Source organism: Cuculus canorus, chromosome 5 (genome assembly GCF_017976375.1).
Source record: "Cuculus canorus isolate bCucCan1 chromosome 5, bCucCan1.pri, whole genome shotgun sequence".
In the NCBI taxonomy this organism is placed as follows: domain Eukaryota; kingdom Metazoa; phylum Chordata; class Aves; order Cuculiformes; family Cuculidae; genus Cuculus; species Cuculus canorus.
In genome coordinates, this window is record NC_071405.1 from 12,296,657 (window position 1) to 12,316,634 (window position 19,978).

The 19,978-nt window shown below is 37.4% G+C and overlaps 1 long non-coding RNA gene across 3 annotated transcripts in view; it reads right to left on the reverse strand.

The window, feature by feature from the left end:
* The window catches only part of LOC128852386 (uncharacterized), a 47,893-nt gene extending 28,899 nt beyond the window's left edge, over positions 1-18,994 (reverse strand). For all 3 annotated transcript variants that reach the window (XR_008450207.1, XR_008450206.1, XR_008450205.1), the window contains exon 1: positions 18,901-18,994. This is a non-coding gene — a long non-coding RNA (uncharacterized LOC128852386). The remainder of the gene's footprint in view (positions 1-18,900) is intronic.
* Between the last annotated feature and the right edge of the window lie 984 nt (positions 18,995-19,978).

Here is a 19,978-nt window from a genome sequence, read left to right on the forward strand (position 1 = left end):
GCATTTGCCCATCTTGGACTGCTGCTTATGGTCAGCCCCATCACCTCCCATGCTATTTTCTCACCTCCTGGCTGCTCTCCCTTCTTTCAAGATATCTTGGTCTCACTATCAACCTGGCAGCTCTCTGACCTATTGCCTTAGTTTTGCTACGCAAACCAGCCCAAATCCATAAGACCCTTTGATGAGCTTTTGCCTAGCATGGATTTTTTCCATCTATGAGATGGTTATACTCAGTGGGACCTAACAAGTACCCAGGTATCTCTAAAATCAGCGTAGTTATGTAACTATACACATAGCCATTGCACAAGGAATCTAGCTCTCCTTGTACTCAAAAATTAAGATTTTAAACTGTGTTTTGGCTGGCATCCTGGATAACAGGTAAAACACAAAGGCTGGTTTCGTTTATTTTCATTTTCCTTTTTTCTCAATTCTGCCAGTAAATTTAAGTAATCTTTGTCAAATCAGTTTATTAGTAGAATGCAGATAAAAATGCTTAGCTAGCTTTACAGAAATACCTGCTAGAGACAAGCAATGCATTTTTATTCATATTATGGCTGTAACTCTATGCTGTGAGCAGGGGGTGATGAATGCAGGATTATTGAAACCATGACTGGACAAATAATATGATGAACTGAGAGAGAAAAAGAAACACCACCAAAAACTCCACAAAGATTAAGTGATTAGACCGTAAAACAAGATTTTGTAAATATGCATTGAATGAGAGAAAAGACAACTGAGCATGGATATTTAAACTTTGAGCAGCTACTAGCATTCCAGTTTACACACACACACACACTGTTGTGGTGCTATTTCCAAAAACACAGAGCACCTATTTTAAGAAATGAATTTTATTTACGATGTTTTGAAACCTAAAGAGAAAAAAAGTCTATTGGTTTTAACTGCAGACAGAAACTCAGAAACAAATCAAGGTGAAGTGACAAAGCTAATAAAAGGCAAGCCATCATGGCAAAGTACAATGGAGTAATTTACTCGAGTCCTTGAAGCAGCCCATTACACGAGGCTTTGCTGCACATTCAGCATCACTTGAGGATTTTTCCAGTCAAACTGCTTGGCTAACGCAGGTGAATGGAAGCTTACCTTCTAGTCAGATACTTCAGGAGCCATGAATTGAACTTCTGCCTCTGGATTTTGCTAAATCCAGTAATAAAACCCAATCCTAGTTCTGATCTAACAGAAAAATTCTATCTACTGTCAGGATGTCAAGCTCCTGAAGTATAATGTCAGAAAACCATTTACAGTTCCCTGTACATCCATCTCCCCTTTGCAGAACTGAGAGAAGATTACAGCTGAGTTTCTGATGTCTGTGGATATTATGTATTTCACTAGTTCCAAAACTTTGGGAAAGGTATCTTAAGTACATGTGTTGCATTTGTCTTAAGAAATTGTAAATTCTGTGTCATTTTCTAGCAGTCTTAACTTGTGAACCCTTAAAAATCACTCTTCGTCAATAGGTGGCGAAGTGGTTCACAGTGGAGAATGATCTTTGTTTTCAGGAAAGAGAAAGTGAAGGAGAGTTTCGGTACAGATCTCGTAAGTCCCAGCCCAGAATGTAACAGTCATACAGCTTTTTCCTTTTGATCATCGCTTTTTGGAACAAGTTCATGCTTCAAAAGAATAGCAAGGTGTGATCATCTATTGAAAAGTAATTGCAAAGTATTATCCACAATATTAAACAGCAGTGACTGCATTCCAACCTGTCTGAAACCCATGTGTCTATTTTCCATACAATGTGATAACTCCCCCACGGCCTCAGTATTATATTATAAAACATTCTTACTGACCTTTGCTTAACAAAATAATTCATTTCAGCTCCAAGTCAAGTCAATATTATGACTACCAGCAGCAGCTGGGGCACACGCTCCTCTGCTGTTCTGAACCACGACAGCTACATGTCAGCTACTCCTCTAAAGCATTCTAGATCAAACTGCAATGCGTATTCTTGCAAATAGAACATCTTTACTAGGTGGAGAGTTATTTTGTCTGTGTAGAAAATGAATTTTAAGGTCACATTAACAAAAGAAGCATCAGTCAAATTATTTTTCAGTAGTCTGGGAAAAAAAAACACATGGAAAAACCCAAAACATCCCTCTCCCCCAAAATATGCACTGCATACAACTTATGAACAGAAACATGACATATATATTTATACTTGAATCTGTTATTCCCCACATGTTATCTCTCTACTCCTACTGTAATTGCTTTATTTATAGAAAACAGCAAATGAGCTCTTTCTGCTGTCTGCTCTGCAGAGCCAGACTGTCTGAAGAAGAACAAGCTAGGTTGCTTTCTTTCTAACTTGATTATCAGAATTACCAATGCTTCTGCCACAGCCCTTATCACCAGTGTTAATCCATAACACCAGAATTCCAGAGTCTGATTTAAGAATCTCATTTAAAACACATCATATTTTTTGTAGTGTAATGTAATACATTTTGTCTGAGAATCAGTGATTGAGAGTGACTGTGAAACACTGAGGTGATGCTTTCCTTCACAAACCCACTCTTCAGACAAGCTCTATATGCAGAGGCGTTTCATTTATTCTAATGAAAAATGGCAGATCATTAAGATTAACACATCTCTAAAAACTCAAACTGCACACTTCAGTAAAGATGTAATGAATTAATGGGCCAGCTACTCAGCCTACAACAGCTTCTTCACTCCTCAGTCTGCAAACTGAATGAAAAGCCCATTTAACGAGACAGCTGTGCATAGACCCTGCTCTGGACAGGCTGAAGGGTACTTCAGTGATCCCACAACCTGAGCAGTTAGAAACAAAAAAGACCTCAAATCAGAAACTGCTGTCATCTTCTCTACAGCAAATGGACCAAGGACTGGCATGCACATAGAAGATTCTTCATCTGATATTTTGTTTTCAACCCATTTCAGTCAAAGGCAAGAATTTACCCCATTCAGTTCTATTTGGGTTTTTTTGCAAGCAATGTATCACCTCAGGTATTTTGCAATTCCCTCATAATATTTAATCAAACATGCAACATCCTTTTTCAGGAAGCGTAGTCAGAAACAGTCACAATTTACGTAATATGGGGGGACACATTTCAAAGGCTGTTCTCAATCCCCAGGGCTGTTCATTCATAATAAAAATCCATGCTGCTTTCAATAGAAGTTTGAAGTAGTAAATTTGAAATAGAGACTGAGTCTGGAAGCCTTGGGGAGGACAGGAAAAGAAGTGGAATACAGTAGAAAGCCTTTTAAATTTGTTAAATTTCAGACCCATCAGATCAATGCATTATTTGCAGGCGAGCATTCAAGTCAGCAGATTATTTAACTGTCGGTTACATTAGCCTGTAACGCTCCCATGGGTGCAGTGATGTTCCAAATGCTGCAGAGATCCATGAGCGAAGACAGCTACATTTTATTCCCAGTTCTGCCAGAGACCTCCTATGCAACAACATGCAGGATGCTTCACCTGCCTCTGCCTCGCTCTTCCTACTGGTTAAATGCTGTTCCAACTCATCCTCCTTGGAAAGTGACCCAGGAATATGGACTGTTTGCAAAGCTGTCAAAGAAGCACAAATAAATACACATCTGTGATGCACAAACGGGTCTTTTACATTTCAGATCAGACATTGGAGGTGGGGGGGAAGCTGTTTTCTTCTGATGGATGCATATAAGAGAAAAAGAGAAAATTAAAGTGTATATCGAGTTCATGTCTTGCGTGTCTGAAAGTGATGATATAAATATAAATGTTTTTCTGAAGATGCCAATGCATTTAGACACATTTTTCAGATCCTGGTTATTTATAAACAGTAGCTCCCAAATACTTGATGTCAAGATACTAATGTCAAATCTGACAAAGGTGTGATAGGTATTCTGAAACACCTAGACTGTCCCATTATCTCCAATTTGTGTAACACTTTCATTTCAAAACCTGCGTAGCAGGACTTATTCAAGTTTGAAATGTTAGCTGTCTGGCATGAATGCCTGTTTGCTCCAACTACTGCAGATATTTAATTGCACCAGCCCACAGAGGTACAATTGTAACAAGACTGGCACAGGGCTCATTGAAATGGTTGGAAAAACTTGGTCTTTGAACTAATGGACCTCACTCCAGAACTGGCACAATGCAGCATGGGCGCATCCCTGCCTTCCCCCCAAACTCCATCTAGGCAAGGGCGACAGCAAAACCCCAGGCTCCTCTGCATCTCCACTGCTGGGTTTATTTCCTTTCTTCTTCAGATTCTGTGCTTCATCCTGCTGCAGCAGCAGAGCAGTGATCCCAAATCTGCTGTCTTCTTCTCTGTGACTCTCTACTCTCACACCAGACAACCAAGTTTCAAATGCAGAACACTTCAGCTCTCCTTCTGCAGAGAAGTTAACGCCGAGTAGCTGATTGCTGCTCCCAGGAGTGCCTCTCTGGTGTTTTCAGTAATGCCCTGTACAATCTTTGCATTAATTTCTCAGCAGTTCTCAGTGTACTGTAAATGGAGCTGCACTTCAGTTTTTATTAGGCCAACACAGCTGTTGCTCCAGTTCTTGTCTGCCTTCTTGTCACAAGGGAGAAAACTATTTCAAGCCAAACTGTTTGAAGATTAAAAAGTCTCCAGACAAGAAGAAAAGGTTCTTTTGCTTGTGTTTTTCCACAGTTCTGAAAGCTTTTTTCTTTTTTTTTTCTTTTATTGGACACAAAAATATCCCGATTTTCTTTAGTCACCAGAGTAATAAAGAACTCTGATCACTACATATTTTGCATACATTCTACTCTCAATTTCTCCTCCATACTTTGTCTAGGGCACTTTTAAATTTTATTCTATTTTTAATCTTAAGCAATGTGACTTCATTTATTAAGAGCAAATGCTTTCATTTTTTAAAAAAAAAGTTTAAATATTTAATGGCCAAAGGACTGAAAGAAAATATGTGATGTTATCTTCCTCAGTGAAAATATCTTGAATTTCATCTTCATCTACGTGTTATAAAAAGTTGTCTATTCTAAAGTGGGCGTTTTGTCCTCACGACTAGACTGGTCACAATAAAGCACTTAAGGGTTGCTGCCTTGCTCCAGACAGTACTTTTTGTGTCTTTTTTTAAGCACATTAGAAGGATACTGTTCCTATACACCTGTGGCTACTTCAACCTCTTTTAATGAGTCCTGATATTGGACTGAAAAAATTTACTTATGCTTGGTAGTCTAGAGAACATTCCTTCCTGTTGGGTAATTTCAAAGTTATTGTGTTACAGGGAAAGTCTTACCTGGAAAGACAACAAGGACTGGTTCTGCATGAGCTTGTACCTCTTCAATACTCACAACTCTAGCATCTTTCTCTATAATTAGTTTTACCTCATCATCATAAGCTACACTTAAAATAAGAACGCTGAGTGATGAGACAGAGTAACGTTTGAGATTGAATATGGATACCATTCATAATGGAAATCTGAATCACTGCTCTGTTTGGTAGCCAATTCTACAGTGGTTCTTCTCATAATGGCTAGTTTTGTGACGTGTTCAGAACTGAAAATGAAATCAATAAAAAGTAATATGTATAGTCTAAATAAGGCCCATTCTTATCAAAATAATTACAATTTTTCCAAAAGACCAGAACTTTCTCTTCTCTCCTACCATCCTAAATAACCATAGCTCTACCTGGGATCTGAACTAAATTTATTTTTAAAAGAAATAGACAAAAATCAACCCTCTGTTATTCCTATTCTTTAGAACTGTGTATAAAGTAATGCAGTAGTGTATATGAACATTAATTGGATGACTCCTCTGACAAAATACCTGTGTATACCATAGCTCTGAATAATCCTGTAAATACTGTCTTCTATTGGACAATTTGCTTTAACATACTTTACAAAGAAAAGTCACGAGTACTAGTAATCATGTGATTTTTCAATATTCATAAATACTTCTGCAATATTTTGCAAGTTGACCTTGACTTCTTTCCACTTATCAGTGCTCTAATTAATAAAATGCAGTTTCTGCAATTCCTTTTTCCAGGAATGTCTAAACAGAACCCTGTCTGCTTAATGAATATTTAAAATGTCAGCAAAATTACAAAAATATTACTTCATTTAGATGGTGGAGAGACAGAAGTCTCATCTCTAGTCTTGAAATGATCTGTCTAGTTCTTAAAAATGCCCAGATGCTCACCATTTCTCAGAGGAAAGCATCTTTTATTATTCCTAAAATATTCTTTGAGGCAGAACAAATTATAAACCTGCTCTGAACTATGTCTTTGATGAAGGTTTCACTGCCAAGTCACTTTCTTTATTGAATTGCTTTGGTTTGCTTACAGCTATTCTCTCTCACTGTAACAGTACTAAGAAACAAGTGGGATGAAAAAGTTTGGTTACAAACCAGGACAACTCATCCCAGCTCTACTGAACAATGGGACTGGCCTAGCCAAGGTCCCACTCTACTTGTTGTGCAAGTCTCACAAATGAAACATCTTGAATTGTCATATGAAGAATTTAAATTAATAAATTATGACACAATAGTATTCATTCAATTATTTCTGCTATAAACGATGGTCTTATTTTGAAACAAGATAGGGTTCCAGAGAGAGGAAAGTACATCTTGTTCCTCTTCTGATTATAGCAGCATGTTTAATTGAATTTCAATCATTTCAAAGCAGATAAAGCTGACCTTTATGCTCAGCAAAGTGTGTTTCAAAAGAGACATGAATAAAGATTAGGTGACTAGGAAGACCTCTCCATCAGCTGCTCTTCAATAACAATATTTTAAGAGAACACAACAGTAATGCCAGTTTATGATAAACTTGGTTTTCCTAATGTAACACGTTTCACCTAAAAGTTGTCTGTTTACTGAAACTGGCCCAAAATTACAAAATCACCTAACTGCCATTGCAGATATTTCCAAACATAGGGAATGTCTTAATGCTTTTATGTAACTTATATTCTGAAAGAAATTTTATTAAGTGCTTTCAGCTTGAAATATACTTACAAGGGCAACTCCTCTCACTTTGTACTTTCATATTTTGTAAAACTGTAGTTTACTACAATTTAATGGCAGTACAGATATTACAATGCATTAAATAGTTGGAGGGGCTTATATTTTACTTTCTTAGCATGAGTCAAGTATTGCCTATGACTATGCATACGGATAAAGAACATATGAGAAATACTTTTTTAATTAAAAATAAAAGCTGCTAGGTAGGACGGACTGTCCTACTCTATCTTTTTGACAAAAAACAACCCTATTTTTATTTATCTTGCACTGATCTCTTATCAAAGTGTCACATTCTTAATTAGAAATAAGACATTTTAAAGCCTACATAGTAAGGCATGTCAATCAGCAGCTTCCTTATTTATAAAGAAAATATAACATAACATTATTACTAATGTATAATGAAATCAATAACAGTTCAGTACCCTGAATCAACTTGGGTTCCAAAGAGCACACACAGTGTGGAGCCCAACATCTCTGCTAGCAGAGCAATCTAATTACTCTCAACAGTTAGTTCTCAATCCTGCCTGCTTTTGATTGATCCAGACCCCTGGCAACAGTGTCTTACAACAAACAAAATAAAGAAAAAACAGGGCCAGGAGCGAGGGGAGAGAGAGAAAGAGTATACTCCTTAATACATACAAACTATAGAAGTGGATCTGCTTTTTGTAAGATGAATTTCCACTAGTTTCCCCTAGCTATGTCAGTAGAAGTAGTTTCATGGAAAGCTTCAAAGTGACCAGATCAATTTGCCTGCACGTCTTTTTTCATTCAGCTACAATCCTCTCTCATTAAACAGGAAAAGAAAAATCACCTGGAGCTGAAATAAACATCAAAAAAAGTCAAGTGGAAGGCCAGTTGTAATCAGTATTTCATCAATTATCTTCAATCTTAGAATTTATTTAGTAAGATTTTAATTTGGCACATTATCAGATTTCAAAAAACTTAAATGGTTTTGAAAATTCTTATAAGGTCTTCCTGCAAATTGATATTCTTCTTTTTTTCTATTTTTAAAAATACTCAGCTACTTTGGCAAAAAAAGCTTTTTCATCCTTTACGAAACAATTTCAGGAGCAGGTATTAGAAAGCCTGGGCCAATGCATCTGTCCCAGTTTAGCCCTTAGCCAGCAGTTAAACAATAGGCAGACATACTCTCACCACCCTGCAACTAAGGGGTAATCCGAAAAGGGAAGGAAGATCCATGGGAGGAAATAAAAGAAGTTATAATAAAACAATAATAAAAAACCGGAATAATGATACTACCACTAAGAGTAATAATAATAATAATTTATACAGAACTTAGCTTATCCCAGCACTGGTCACAGAATGCATGGTTCCAGTAGTGAACACTGGAATGGTGAACACTGTGAGGACTGCAGTTCCAAAGGTGTGGAGATCATAGATAATGCCTTGAGATCACCAAACAGAGAATCCAAATTTGGAGAACACAGGAGCCAGACACCAGGAGCGGGAATGCAAATAATGAGAAATCATCAACAGGAGGACAGAAGAAGAGGGCTATCCCTGGAAAACTTCTTTATATTGAGTGCAATGTTTATGGTAGAGAATACTTTCTTTGGCTGGTTTGGGTCAGCTGTCCTAATTCTGCTCCTCCCAGCTTAATATACCTGCTTAACTGTAACCTATGAGAAAGGTCCTTGGTTTCCCCAGAAACAACTATCAACATCAGTATTTTTTAGCATTCTTCTCATATTAAAATCTAGAGAAAATAGCTGCTGATGAGAAGAAAATTTGTTCTATGTCAGTTGACCATAAACACTGTTTAACCACAATCAAAAATAATGTGTGTTATTAACCTTACGATCATACTAAACGTAAAATGCTGCCATTGCTGAGAAGAAAATTGACTCTATTGCAGCCGAAACCAGGACAGCATATTAATGGCTTGCAAGCATCACCAACATCAAGCGTATGCAAACTTGGCGTGCAAGTCTTGACACACAAACCAAGCCAAAGATGCCCAACTTGAGTTTTTATTATAGATGTCATGCTCATTCTTATTTTTCTTTATCCACCTCAAAAAGATCCTTACATAGGAAGATAAAACAGAATTGCACCTGTGCTTTATGTTAAGAGATGTCTCCTAATAGGAATGCCCCACCCCTTATAGCTAAACAAACATATTTGAACAAACAGGTTTTGTTAAACAAAGCTGATTTTTTCTTTCCAAAATAAGTTTGGTTGATGAAATTGTTTTGCTGAGTTAGTAAGCCAAATGAGAGAATATTTTAGAGAAGAATATTATTCTGACTGATTAATATTATTGTAATTAAAGCCATAAATAAAGTTTGGTTCTGAGTGAAGCTAATTCAAAACAGGAAATTCTAATTTATTGTTACCTTCAATCAGTGAAAATAAGCTTTGAAGAAAATCACTTAGCTTCCAAGGGTTGTTTTAATCAGTAAAGAATATTCATTCAGCCTTAATTTCACAGCCTTTCCAATTCAAAATTAGTGTTTATTGTGGAGATAAGTGTCTTAATATGTTCATAAATCTGGTCTTGTACAACAATAATTTTCTCACTGTAATAAATGCTGACTACAATGTTTATTATATTCATTAATAAACAGTTAATTGATAGATTAATAAAAAAACAAAGTGGAAAATGCCAAAGTATAATTGAATCAAAGCTATTCTAAGGAAGATCCCTCAAAAGTCTAGTCCTGAAATAGTACTTTCATTATGTTTTGAATCCTACAGGAAAGGATAGAAATGCAGCAGTTTTAAACCTTGTAGGTGATGCAGAAGTAAGCCAAGAAATCTCATATTGCTCAATATGTTCAGTTCTGGTAAAAAATAAAGTTGAATACAGTTTAATGCAAATTGGTATAAGGAACCAAGCATCCTTACCACAGGTAAGCTTAAGAATTCAAAACTCATAACATAAAGAATAACGAAGTACAAATAAGATTCTAGGACAATGCAAATGCAAACCTTCAGAGTTCACAGCAGAATATCAAACAAAAAGCTGTTATTGCCATGACATATCATTACAAAGACATTCCTGGAGCACTGTATCTAATAACTGTGTTCAGATTTCTAAAAATTGTTAAATATAAAGAAACTGGGAAGTATCTTTCTAGTGTTCAACTAGTAAGGGAAGATATGGTTCATTTTTAAATAGCAAGTGGTAAATTGAATAAAATAATAATAATAATTCCTGACAGTGCAGCAAAGTTACATCTCATGTACTCTTCAGCTCAGCCCTTTTCAGCCATTTTCTCCACAGGCAATGTAACACTTCAATGTCTCAAAGAATTTTGGTTCACCAGGTTTATGAGGGACCACAGGTTATTATGGGCTGATTATATCAAGCGGGCTTCATGGTTGAAGCCTCACGCTAATTACTTAGCTTTATGAGTACTGGTCCCTAGAAATTATTGGGTTGAAGCTAAAAAAAACCCACAAGCAGGTAATGCACCATGCTTGACCAGGCATGCAGTCTTCTGCTAATTCCCCTTCATGCAAGTTACTGGTGAATTTTAGTCCTTGGCTATTAACCACACAATAGCACAAAGTCAATGCTTGATTTAAAAGAGCCAACTGCAATAGTGTCCATTAGTTTCCAAAGAACAAGCAACTACAGAGCGATGTGATGGGTTGGTGCCGTGTAAACAAGCAGTAGGGACAGAAAATGAACAGTCAAGCTGCTTAACTTACTTTCCTTCCACATATGGTGTTGCTTGTACACCTCATCCACTTTCAAAAAATATAGGTACGCACATACAGAAAGCAGATGCAGAAACAAACATGTACTGCCTATACATTAATCTTTAAAAAGAATGAATAGTTTAAAAGAATTAATAATTACCGAAGTATTTGGTCGTTTTATGGGGGAAAAAAACAGACTACACAGGCAAGTTGAAGCACTGAGTAAAAGATTGTACCTATGGGGTATTTTGAGCAGATAAGGAAAATGTAGTACATATATCCAGGGGGAGCATTAAGAGCTTCAGTTTACAGGAAATCAAACCATGAGAGTTCAAGTTATTTGGGAACAAAGGCTAGAAAGATTAGGGACTGTAAGTCAGGGGCTCCAGGCGCCCTGAATGACTCCATTTCAAAGCCGATTGGAAATAAGGGATATTTACAAATATTTCCTCTAGGCACTTCATGTTTTTAGCTTCAGCTTGAGTTATAGCACATCTCTTCTCACCACCTTTCTTTGAGAAAAATGAAGTTCAAGTGTACTTGCAGTATATTCAATCACCCTCGAACTTCAAATTAAGACTGCCTGTCAATTGCCAAAACTTTTCTCTTCAAGAAGTCACAGAAGCTGGTTCTATTCTCAATATAACTTGACTGGAAGGAGGTGCTGCTTCCAAATGAAAAGAGGATTGGAAAGAACAGCAGAGGCAAAGAACTAAAATTAATAAACATAGAGTCAAAAGCACAGAGAAAAAGAACAGGGTTTGAGGGAAGGGAAAAAAAGGTGGCCTAATCCACTGCATCACAGAACCCAACTGCTTTGGCTTTTTTTGATTATATGAAAAGACTGTAAACTCAATTCTTCCCCTATATTGAAGCTACATTGATCAGGGTTTGTTTGTATTGATTAGCTGTGACAGCTAGCAGCTAGTTATAAACAACAACAAAAATTGTTTCTTCTCCCCTTGCTGACCTTATATCGAATGCCTACTGTGGAAAAAAATTGCGTGGGTGCAAGGGGAGGGAGAAGAGGCCACCTCCTTCGCTTTTCTGGGTACTGTCTAGTCAGAGGACTTAACAGGTGATTATTTGTTGTTTAAAACTGTCTCTCATCTCATGACTTTTATTCGTGCCCTAAGTTAATTAAATATTTAACAAAGGAAAAAGGAGGGGAAAAAATAATTCAGAAGGCAGGCCTTTCTCAACATATACCATAGGTGCTTTCACCAACACCTGCAGATCAGAAAGCAGCACTGAACTGATTAGAGACTGGTTTATTCTGTCATTTTACCCTCCATTATGTTGCCCTTAGCCAAAATTGAATTACAAAGGCACAGACACATTAGCTAAACACAAGCTCTTTCCACAAGCAACATTCCACTGAGCTGAGGCACCAGATTATGGTGGCACATATTGCTTGCACACATTCCTCTGTATGTGTTAGACTTGGTTGGACCTTATTCTGAGGCACTCTTGCTCTTGATTTCCTCCCTCTTCTATGAAAACTAAAATAATACCAGAACCCAGACTTCCTGCTGCAAACAGTATCTGTCCAGCAGAGATATTAGAGAGATATTTAACAGATATTATCTAAGCTATACAATTCAGATTAATCCATGCAAGGCATCTCAAGTTAAAAGCCTTCAGGGCAAAGTTAATTTTACATTCCAGACTCCCTTAAGTCATTATGCTATTCCAGCAAAACAATAATGCAGAAAATATGCAGCAATATCCCTCTCGAAACTGAGATGGGCAGTTACTCCTCTGTCCATTTACTTAAGGAAGTATATAGAGTCAATAACATGCCTACGCCCGCCAGGCAATTTGAAGCTCGCTGTGGTACAAAATCATTAAGGCCCACTGAGATCAAAATAGTGATATCCCAAGCTCTCATGTATGTATTCACCAGTTTGCTTGTTTACAGATTACCTTAAAAATTCCCATAGACATAGAAACTTGACTAAATAGAGAGTTCTGCAGGATAAGGCAGTATATTTTGTTATGCTGCCTGACAGATGGAGAAAGAGTTTTGACCAGGCAATTTTTTAAAATTCCACCTTATACATGTGTAACTGCTTTTTCCATCCGTATCTGATATGACTTCTTTTGCAGATCTTGTCTTGTTCATATGCATAATCTGTCAGAGAATGACAATATTGTTACACTGCAAGACTTCTGCAAAGTACAAGGAGAATTGCAGGAGCACAAATGAAAATGAGTCCAATCTCAGCTCTTCCAACATGGTTACAAAGCAGAATGTTTGTCAGTCTTACCTTTCTGGCACAGTTTTGCAAGCCCCCAAACTATGCTTATAAATCAAAATTTTGATACACATATCTGAAAGACGGTTCTCTTCACTTGGTTTCCTACAGCTCTAAAAATTTTAGTAACAGAATAAGTGCACCTTCATTGATTTAGACAAATGATACTGGAGTTCCCAAGGTATTTGTTAAAGCAGCATCTTCAAACTCAAATACTTTATTGTAACAAATAACTGAGTTCAACATCATTATTAACATCACTGCTTTGATCAAGCCTTTTGAGAAACCTTGTGCTATTTCAGGAAAACATGAACAAAAAGGTACAAGAAAGAAGTCATTGTGTTAGATGACACAAGGTAGCACCATTTAGCACATTCAGGCAAAAATAATGATACAGATTTGATGATCTACAGAAAAATACAGTAGCTGAGAACTTCTCTCCCTTTTTCAGACACGACAGGTTTAACACACTGTTTAACACAACGGTGAGGTCTCCAACACCATCTCTGAAGCAGCTTCATACCTGAAGTGTTTCTGGAGATATCCAGCATTTGCAGGGAATTGCCTTAAAGTGTCTTACAAATTAGGAAGCTCAAGAGGGCACAAGAGACCTTTGTATATTACACCGTTGTCCACTCACACAAGCATGTGTCTGTACATCACTCTAACTTATTCTGGAACTAAGGCTTTCTTCCTAGGAACTGCAATTATTTGTATTTCAGCTTTTTTCCTAGAACAAGTATATTCATAGCATACTCTTAGACTTGATCATTTTAACTAGAATTTTAGGTAACAGTTATCATACCAGTTCATTATCAGTTCATTACACTACCACCCTAATTGTACATAGCAAGAACAGCAGAGCTGTGGATTTCTGGAGGAAATTAGAGATTCTTTCACCTAAACTTAAGAACAGGTTTCTGAACATCATTGCAGACCTCTCAAAGTGGTTCTTACTATTGCAAAATGGTTTACATACCACATACTGCCGAGTCTTGTTTAAAAAAGTAAAACAATATTTGTAAAACTGGAGGATTGGCATAGCCACAGCCTTCTTGTTTCCCATTTAATTTCTTTCTTTCCCACCAGCCAACTGATCAATCAGACCTACTCCTGGACTTATGACAGTAGAGAATAGGTGCACAGTGCTCTACAATCAAAATATTTTACACTCACTTTGCTTCTAATGGCATCTGAATGCAGTAATGCTTCAAGGCATAGAAGAGCTGGGCTGAAATTGTTTACTTCTGCTTTGAATAAAGCATGTGAATAAATATCCCCTCTTCTCTATTGTCCTGTCAAATACTAAATCCTATCTCATGTATTCCTCTGAAGAATAAGGTCAGACCAGAATCTACTTAGAGTGCTGCAAGAGTTGTGGAAAGCCATTCTACACAGAATAGCCACATTACTGTGTAAATTAGCCACAAAATCATTGTAGAGCATGAATAATCAAAAAGATGCAAAGCACCTTAAATTTTTTTCAAGGTATTCATATTTATCAAAAAACAGACTCAGCATTGCAATCAAAAAAAGAAAGGATTTGAAAACCACGCACGGAATAACATTTGAATAAAAGGCAGGCACTTTAACTTTACCAACTCCTGTGATGTTATGCTGTTTCAAGAATATAAGCAGGATGCACAGACTCTAATCAAATTTTTCCCATAACTTCAGCTGGTAAATCCCTGGCAAGGTCATATTTAAAAGAAGTCTTCTTGAGAGGAAAATCTGTCTGCATCTCAAATATGTGCACAAACAGACTAGTAATTGAAAGAGCGAGTAATAGCTGTGACATCAAGAAAACCCAGGATATTATTTACAAAATGGACAACTATGCAATTGCAACTACAGCAATTTCAGTTGCTACAGTTTTCAGGCATGTTCACACAATCATTAATATTTAGCCCACCCAAATCCAACCACATTGCTCCTCACATAGACCGGCTACTTCCAAGAAATGTCAGTTTTCTTAACATGCCTTCACACATTTTTCTTAATTTATGCGTCTTAAGCACCGGCTATCTTAGAATAAGGGATATTGCATATTCTGAACCCCAGCAAAACACATGAATCCTAGAACTTCACTCAATATTTTTTTCATGCTATAATTCCTGACTGAGTGAAAGCATATCATTACTTAAGTGCCTTAGATCTTGATACAAAAATGTACAGAACTGGAGAGCTTGTGATTCTAGCCATGTCCATTTAAGCTATCCTTTATGTTAAACCCATCAGTGTTTCTTGAGATGATCTTCTGAGATGAAAATAATTTGTGGGTTTAGTATAGGGATTGGTAAGTTTGCAAGTCCACACACAGCACAAACCTCATTTCTTAGCATGCATTTCAGTATTTTTATTTCATAAAAATTTCTGAGAAACCAAGTAAGATTGTGTTTAACAGATACTATTTTTCTGTACGGTGTATTTCCCCATCTTGCTCTGTCAGTTGTCTTCTATTCTTGTTATTTAGAAAAAAAACCCTGTTACTATAATTAAATGCAGCAAAAATCTCAGCCAATTAGCATAAGATAATGCAAACAGAATTCAAACAGTGTCACACATCCGCAGACTAGTTTTGGTTAGGCACCTCGCCTGTTTCAGACATAAGCCATGTAAAAAAAAAAAAAAAGGAGAAAATGCTGGAAAACTGCGTTCTTTCTGAGCAAAGCCATCGAGATAAATGTGCTGCAGCTTGTTTCAAAATCTTTTTATGACTGTGATACCTCTGGGTCAGGGTCTGTTTTTGTAGAGCAAAGCAGATTTTGACAGAACTGTATCTCTTCGTGGCTGTAATAGAGTAATGTATCAAATCGGTGAACAAGACAAAACAGGATGCCAATTTTCCAAGTTCACTGAAACTGTAGGGGTGAGTCATTACACAAATGAAAAACCCAGAACTAAAGAACTCAAATTGGGCAAAAACACTCTGAAGTAACCTTGAAGCACCCTTCACTGGAATATACACTCCTTTACAACAGACAAACACACAAAAGGGCAGCTTTAAATACCAAGCATGACTTGATTCACTATTAGATATAACTGAATTTCTCATTTGTTAGGTAATAAACAGTTTGGTGATTACCATTTCATTTATATGTAGGAGTCATTTGCAAACGTCAGGTCAGAAAATGTTTGCAAAAAACCACAGTGGCAAATTAAAGGATTTTGTAGTCTACAAGAATAAACCAAATAAAATATGAGGAAGACTGAGGACCTGGCTTGGGCCATGAATATTTTCACAAGCCTGCAGAAAACAGTGGAGTGTCTTGCTGTGATGTTTTGCCAGCAGACTCCAGCCTATGTTATTATTCACTTTCAAAATCTCTTGACTTCCAAGAAAGTGCTGTGGCATTTAATTATACATGAATTTGCATGACTAAGCAGGCCTCAGTACTTTTTTTAAAAAAGAAGCTCCAAACAATGGATTTCAGGTGGGTTTCAAGAAAATATTGATCTATTTCCATCATTCGAAAGAATAATTAAAAGTTCCTCATCACCTCCAAGAGAAAGGCAATAAATATTTGCCTAACTGAAATTTTGTGCTGTTGATAATATATGTAGTTGGTAACGCTCTTCAAAACATTCCTGGTTAGGTACATGAACACAATCTGATAAGTGGTGGTGTCCTGAAGGAAATGACATGTGGGTCACATCAGTCCAACTTCACATAAATATCTGAATATTCATGTAATATTTTTTATAGGCATACATACAACCATTAATTATAAAAATATTACATCTCAGGGTTTTTAAGCATTACTTTGTATAATACCTAGTGTGAGACAGCACCAGAGACAGTCAGACAACCTAGGAAGCCTAATGAGCTGGTAACAGAAGTCAGCATATAAAGCATAAGGAGATCACAAATGTAAAGACCTTCCAGCGAGATTTTTGCTAACATCTCACACAGTTAAGCTCCAGGCCCTAGTGTCATTTATTTTTTTGCCCTGAGTAGGGAAATTAGAGCACTGCAAACACCAGAAATGAATGTTTATCTCCGGTCTGATTCACTGCTGAATCAAAGCTCTCTCTGCAAACCAGCCTGAAGAAATGTGTTTAACTGGTAACGTGCATCGGGCGGTACAGGCTGCCACTGTTTTATAAAAGGCTTAAACACATGACTGTACGGGAATCTGAGCTATATAAACTGTTACGGCAGTATTGTAGGATAAGGATTCTACTCCATTTTACAGAATCCAAACTATATATTCCACATTCTCTGCTGTCTGCATTGTTCACCTGCATCATTGACCTTGGAAAAAAAAACCCTTAAAATAGCTATCTAACTGCTGAGCAAAAGAATAGCAGAAACAAGAAATGGCTAAGTGGAAAAATTTGTGTGTGATGTCTCATTCAGGTCAGTTGATTCAGAGACAAGGAGGGTAACATTACTAAAAACCTCCCTGCTCTGCTGCTATCCTTGTACAGTGGCTTTTAGAGGGGGAGGACGGAGTACACAACATATACTTTACTGTAGAGAAGCTTGCAAACATAGACTGGTGTGGGAGAAGAGGCAGAGAAGAACTAAGATGCCTGGCATTACACGTTTCCGAATGGCACTCTACTACAGAGCGAAGTTATGTTTCTTGTCTCTATAACTCGCGTATACCACATGTAATATAGTGATTCAAATTAATTTTTCATAAGATAAAAGTAACACATCATGTTTCAGCCAGCTGGGTAATAAACCTAAGTAGAAATAAAAAAAGTTTCAGAGCAAGAATTCTTATTTTTTTGGAATATTTTCAAGCCTTTTCTTATACACACAAAGAGCATCTGCCTGTCTGCTTGACAGCTTTTACGTTAAGACAGATATTCCAGCACAGAACTCCTATCCTAAAGAGAAACGCATTTTATGAAATAATCATAACAAATCATAACAAATCAATGTTTAGTAGAATTTTCCAATGCTGTTCCTTTGTTTAGTATCCCAAAATGAGTACAAGCAGATGCGTTACAACCAAAACTTTACAACCAGAAAAATAGAATCTGAGAGATAGTCCTTCCACCATTTGGGAAAACTAAAATCTGTATTTACTGCTTCTCAGCTCCAATAGCGATACATTGCACAGCTACAAAACAAATATTGAATGATAGTATACAGAACACTGTTCCCACTGAGATAAATGGGTTTTGCCAGGCTAACACAGAATACACACTAGTGAGAGGCATTAAGGCTGGGGAAACAAAACAAAATCTAAGGGGGATTTCTGGTGAGTAAACTTCCAAATTGGCCTTTCTGGATCTTCCTCTTTGAACCGGCATGTTTGGGTTGGTGAAGGTTTTGCTCTTGAATTGTACAAGAGAAGCAAGAACATTCCTTCCCTGTTTGCACACATCGACACATTGAACTCATCTCTGTGCTGCAATCACAAAGGCCTTCAGTAGTCCTCATTGACCGTACACAGAACTTGCTGTGTCTTCCCTCCAAAGCAGCACTAGTTCAGACAAACTTGCTGCATCTTCCCCTGATCAATTAACAGTCAAGTTGATGCTAAGAAGTTCTAGCCCAAGACTGAAGTTTCAAAAAAACCCAATCTCCTCTCACAGCTAAGAAAAAAATTTAAACCACATTTAACTACAGGTATTAGGGTAGCACAAAGTTTTTTTTAGTGTATGTTTGGTGTATATTTAGCCACTCGAAACTGCAGCCCTGTTCCTCGTGTGCTGTAGAACCAGTCTCAGCATTCCTGCCTTGTTTTCTCTTCCCTATACAGAAGGCAGGGATAGGAGCTCCCTTGGCAGAAATTAGGTTCAAACACCAGAAACTGTATCCACACAGGGGTTCTTCCCCACCTTAACTACTACTCAATTACAAAGTCAGTTCAGAATTCAGAGGACCTAAATTTTCCAAGGTAAGATTCTTCATGCACCTAAAGCTCTGCCCAAAGCATTTCCAAGAGCTACTCAAGTCCTGACAGTGCCCATCAGTAACTGCACAGGTTTATAAATTCAGCTGTGGCAAAACTGGTCCTCCTTGCACCCACAGGACATTTGCAGGACCCACATTTGGTACCTCACCTGCAAGTTTATCTGGTAGATGAGGTGCCAGACAAAGAGCTGGCAATGCTGCTGCTCTGTCTTCTCTTCTTATCCCTTTTACGGCCAATGTTATATCTGTGACAGAAGATATAGTAGACAAGCTCATTTCCATCCTTTGTCTTATTTAAGCTGCCAGAGTAAATGTTTAAACCTCCAGAAACAGGCCAATCTGAGGCAGGAGAGGCAACGGTATAAATCTTTTCTACTGAAGTTAAACTGCTTCACAGAGGTGAATTAAATATTCATTGAGCCAAGAAAAGGAGAAAAAGGATTCATACACCACTGGTTTGGCTATCTGATTATTCACTTTGGAAACACAGCTTTCTGTACTGCTCTACTGAATGCTTAATGTAAAGAAAGTGTTGAACAGCACAGACATGGGGATGGACGTCTCCTTATCTCCCAGCTAACCACCAGAGCCACTGGGATTTAGAGTCATGCCAGCTCTATTTGCACCATCAACAAATATATAAACCTTCTGAAGAAAGTGAATCAGGTTAAGGAGACTGAAGCTCTTTTTATCTATAAGGGTTTATTGATGCTTCGAGTATAATGTCCAAATGCCACAGTTTAGCCCCAAGGCAACTTGATAGGCAGATAAACACGAGCAGTTGTAGATCCTGATTCTTTTCCACATTCCAGGGGAAGGGGAAAAGAGAAATGAGAGAAATAAGGCTTGCGGACTGGAAACTAAAACAGCTTTAATGAAACAATAATAATAAGGAAAACAGTATTAATAAGAAAATTATAAAATATATATTAATATATAAAATTACCACTGTTCCCCACCTCAATGACTACCTCACTACAGATGCTGCAGAGCAGGCATGGGGAAAAGTCCCAGACTGGACTCGGTGGCAGGAGGGAGCTGGACTCAGGAACTGTATTCTGGAAGGCACGGGTCCAGGATCAGGGCAAAAAGACAGATGAGGTCCTCGCTGTATGTTGGCCATCAAAGAAGAGATCTTGCAACTCATGATCCCTCAGTTTTATACTGAGTATGAAATATATTGAATGGAATACCCTGTTGGTCAGATTTGGGTCACCTGTCCTGCCT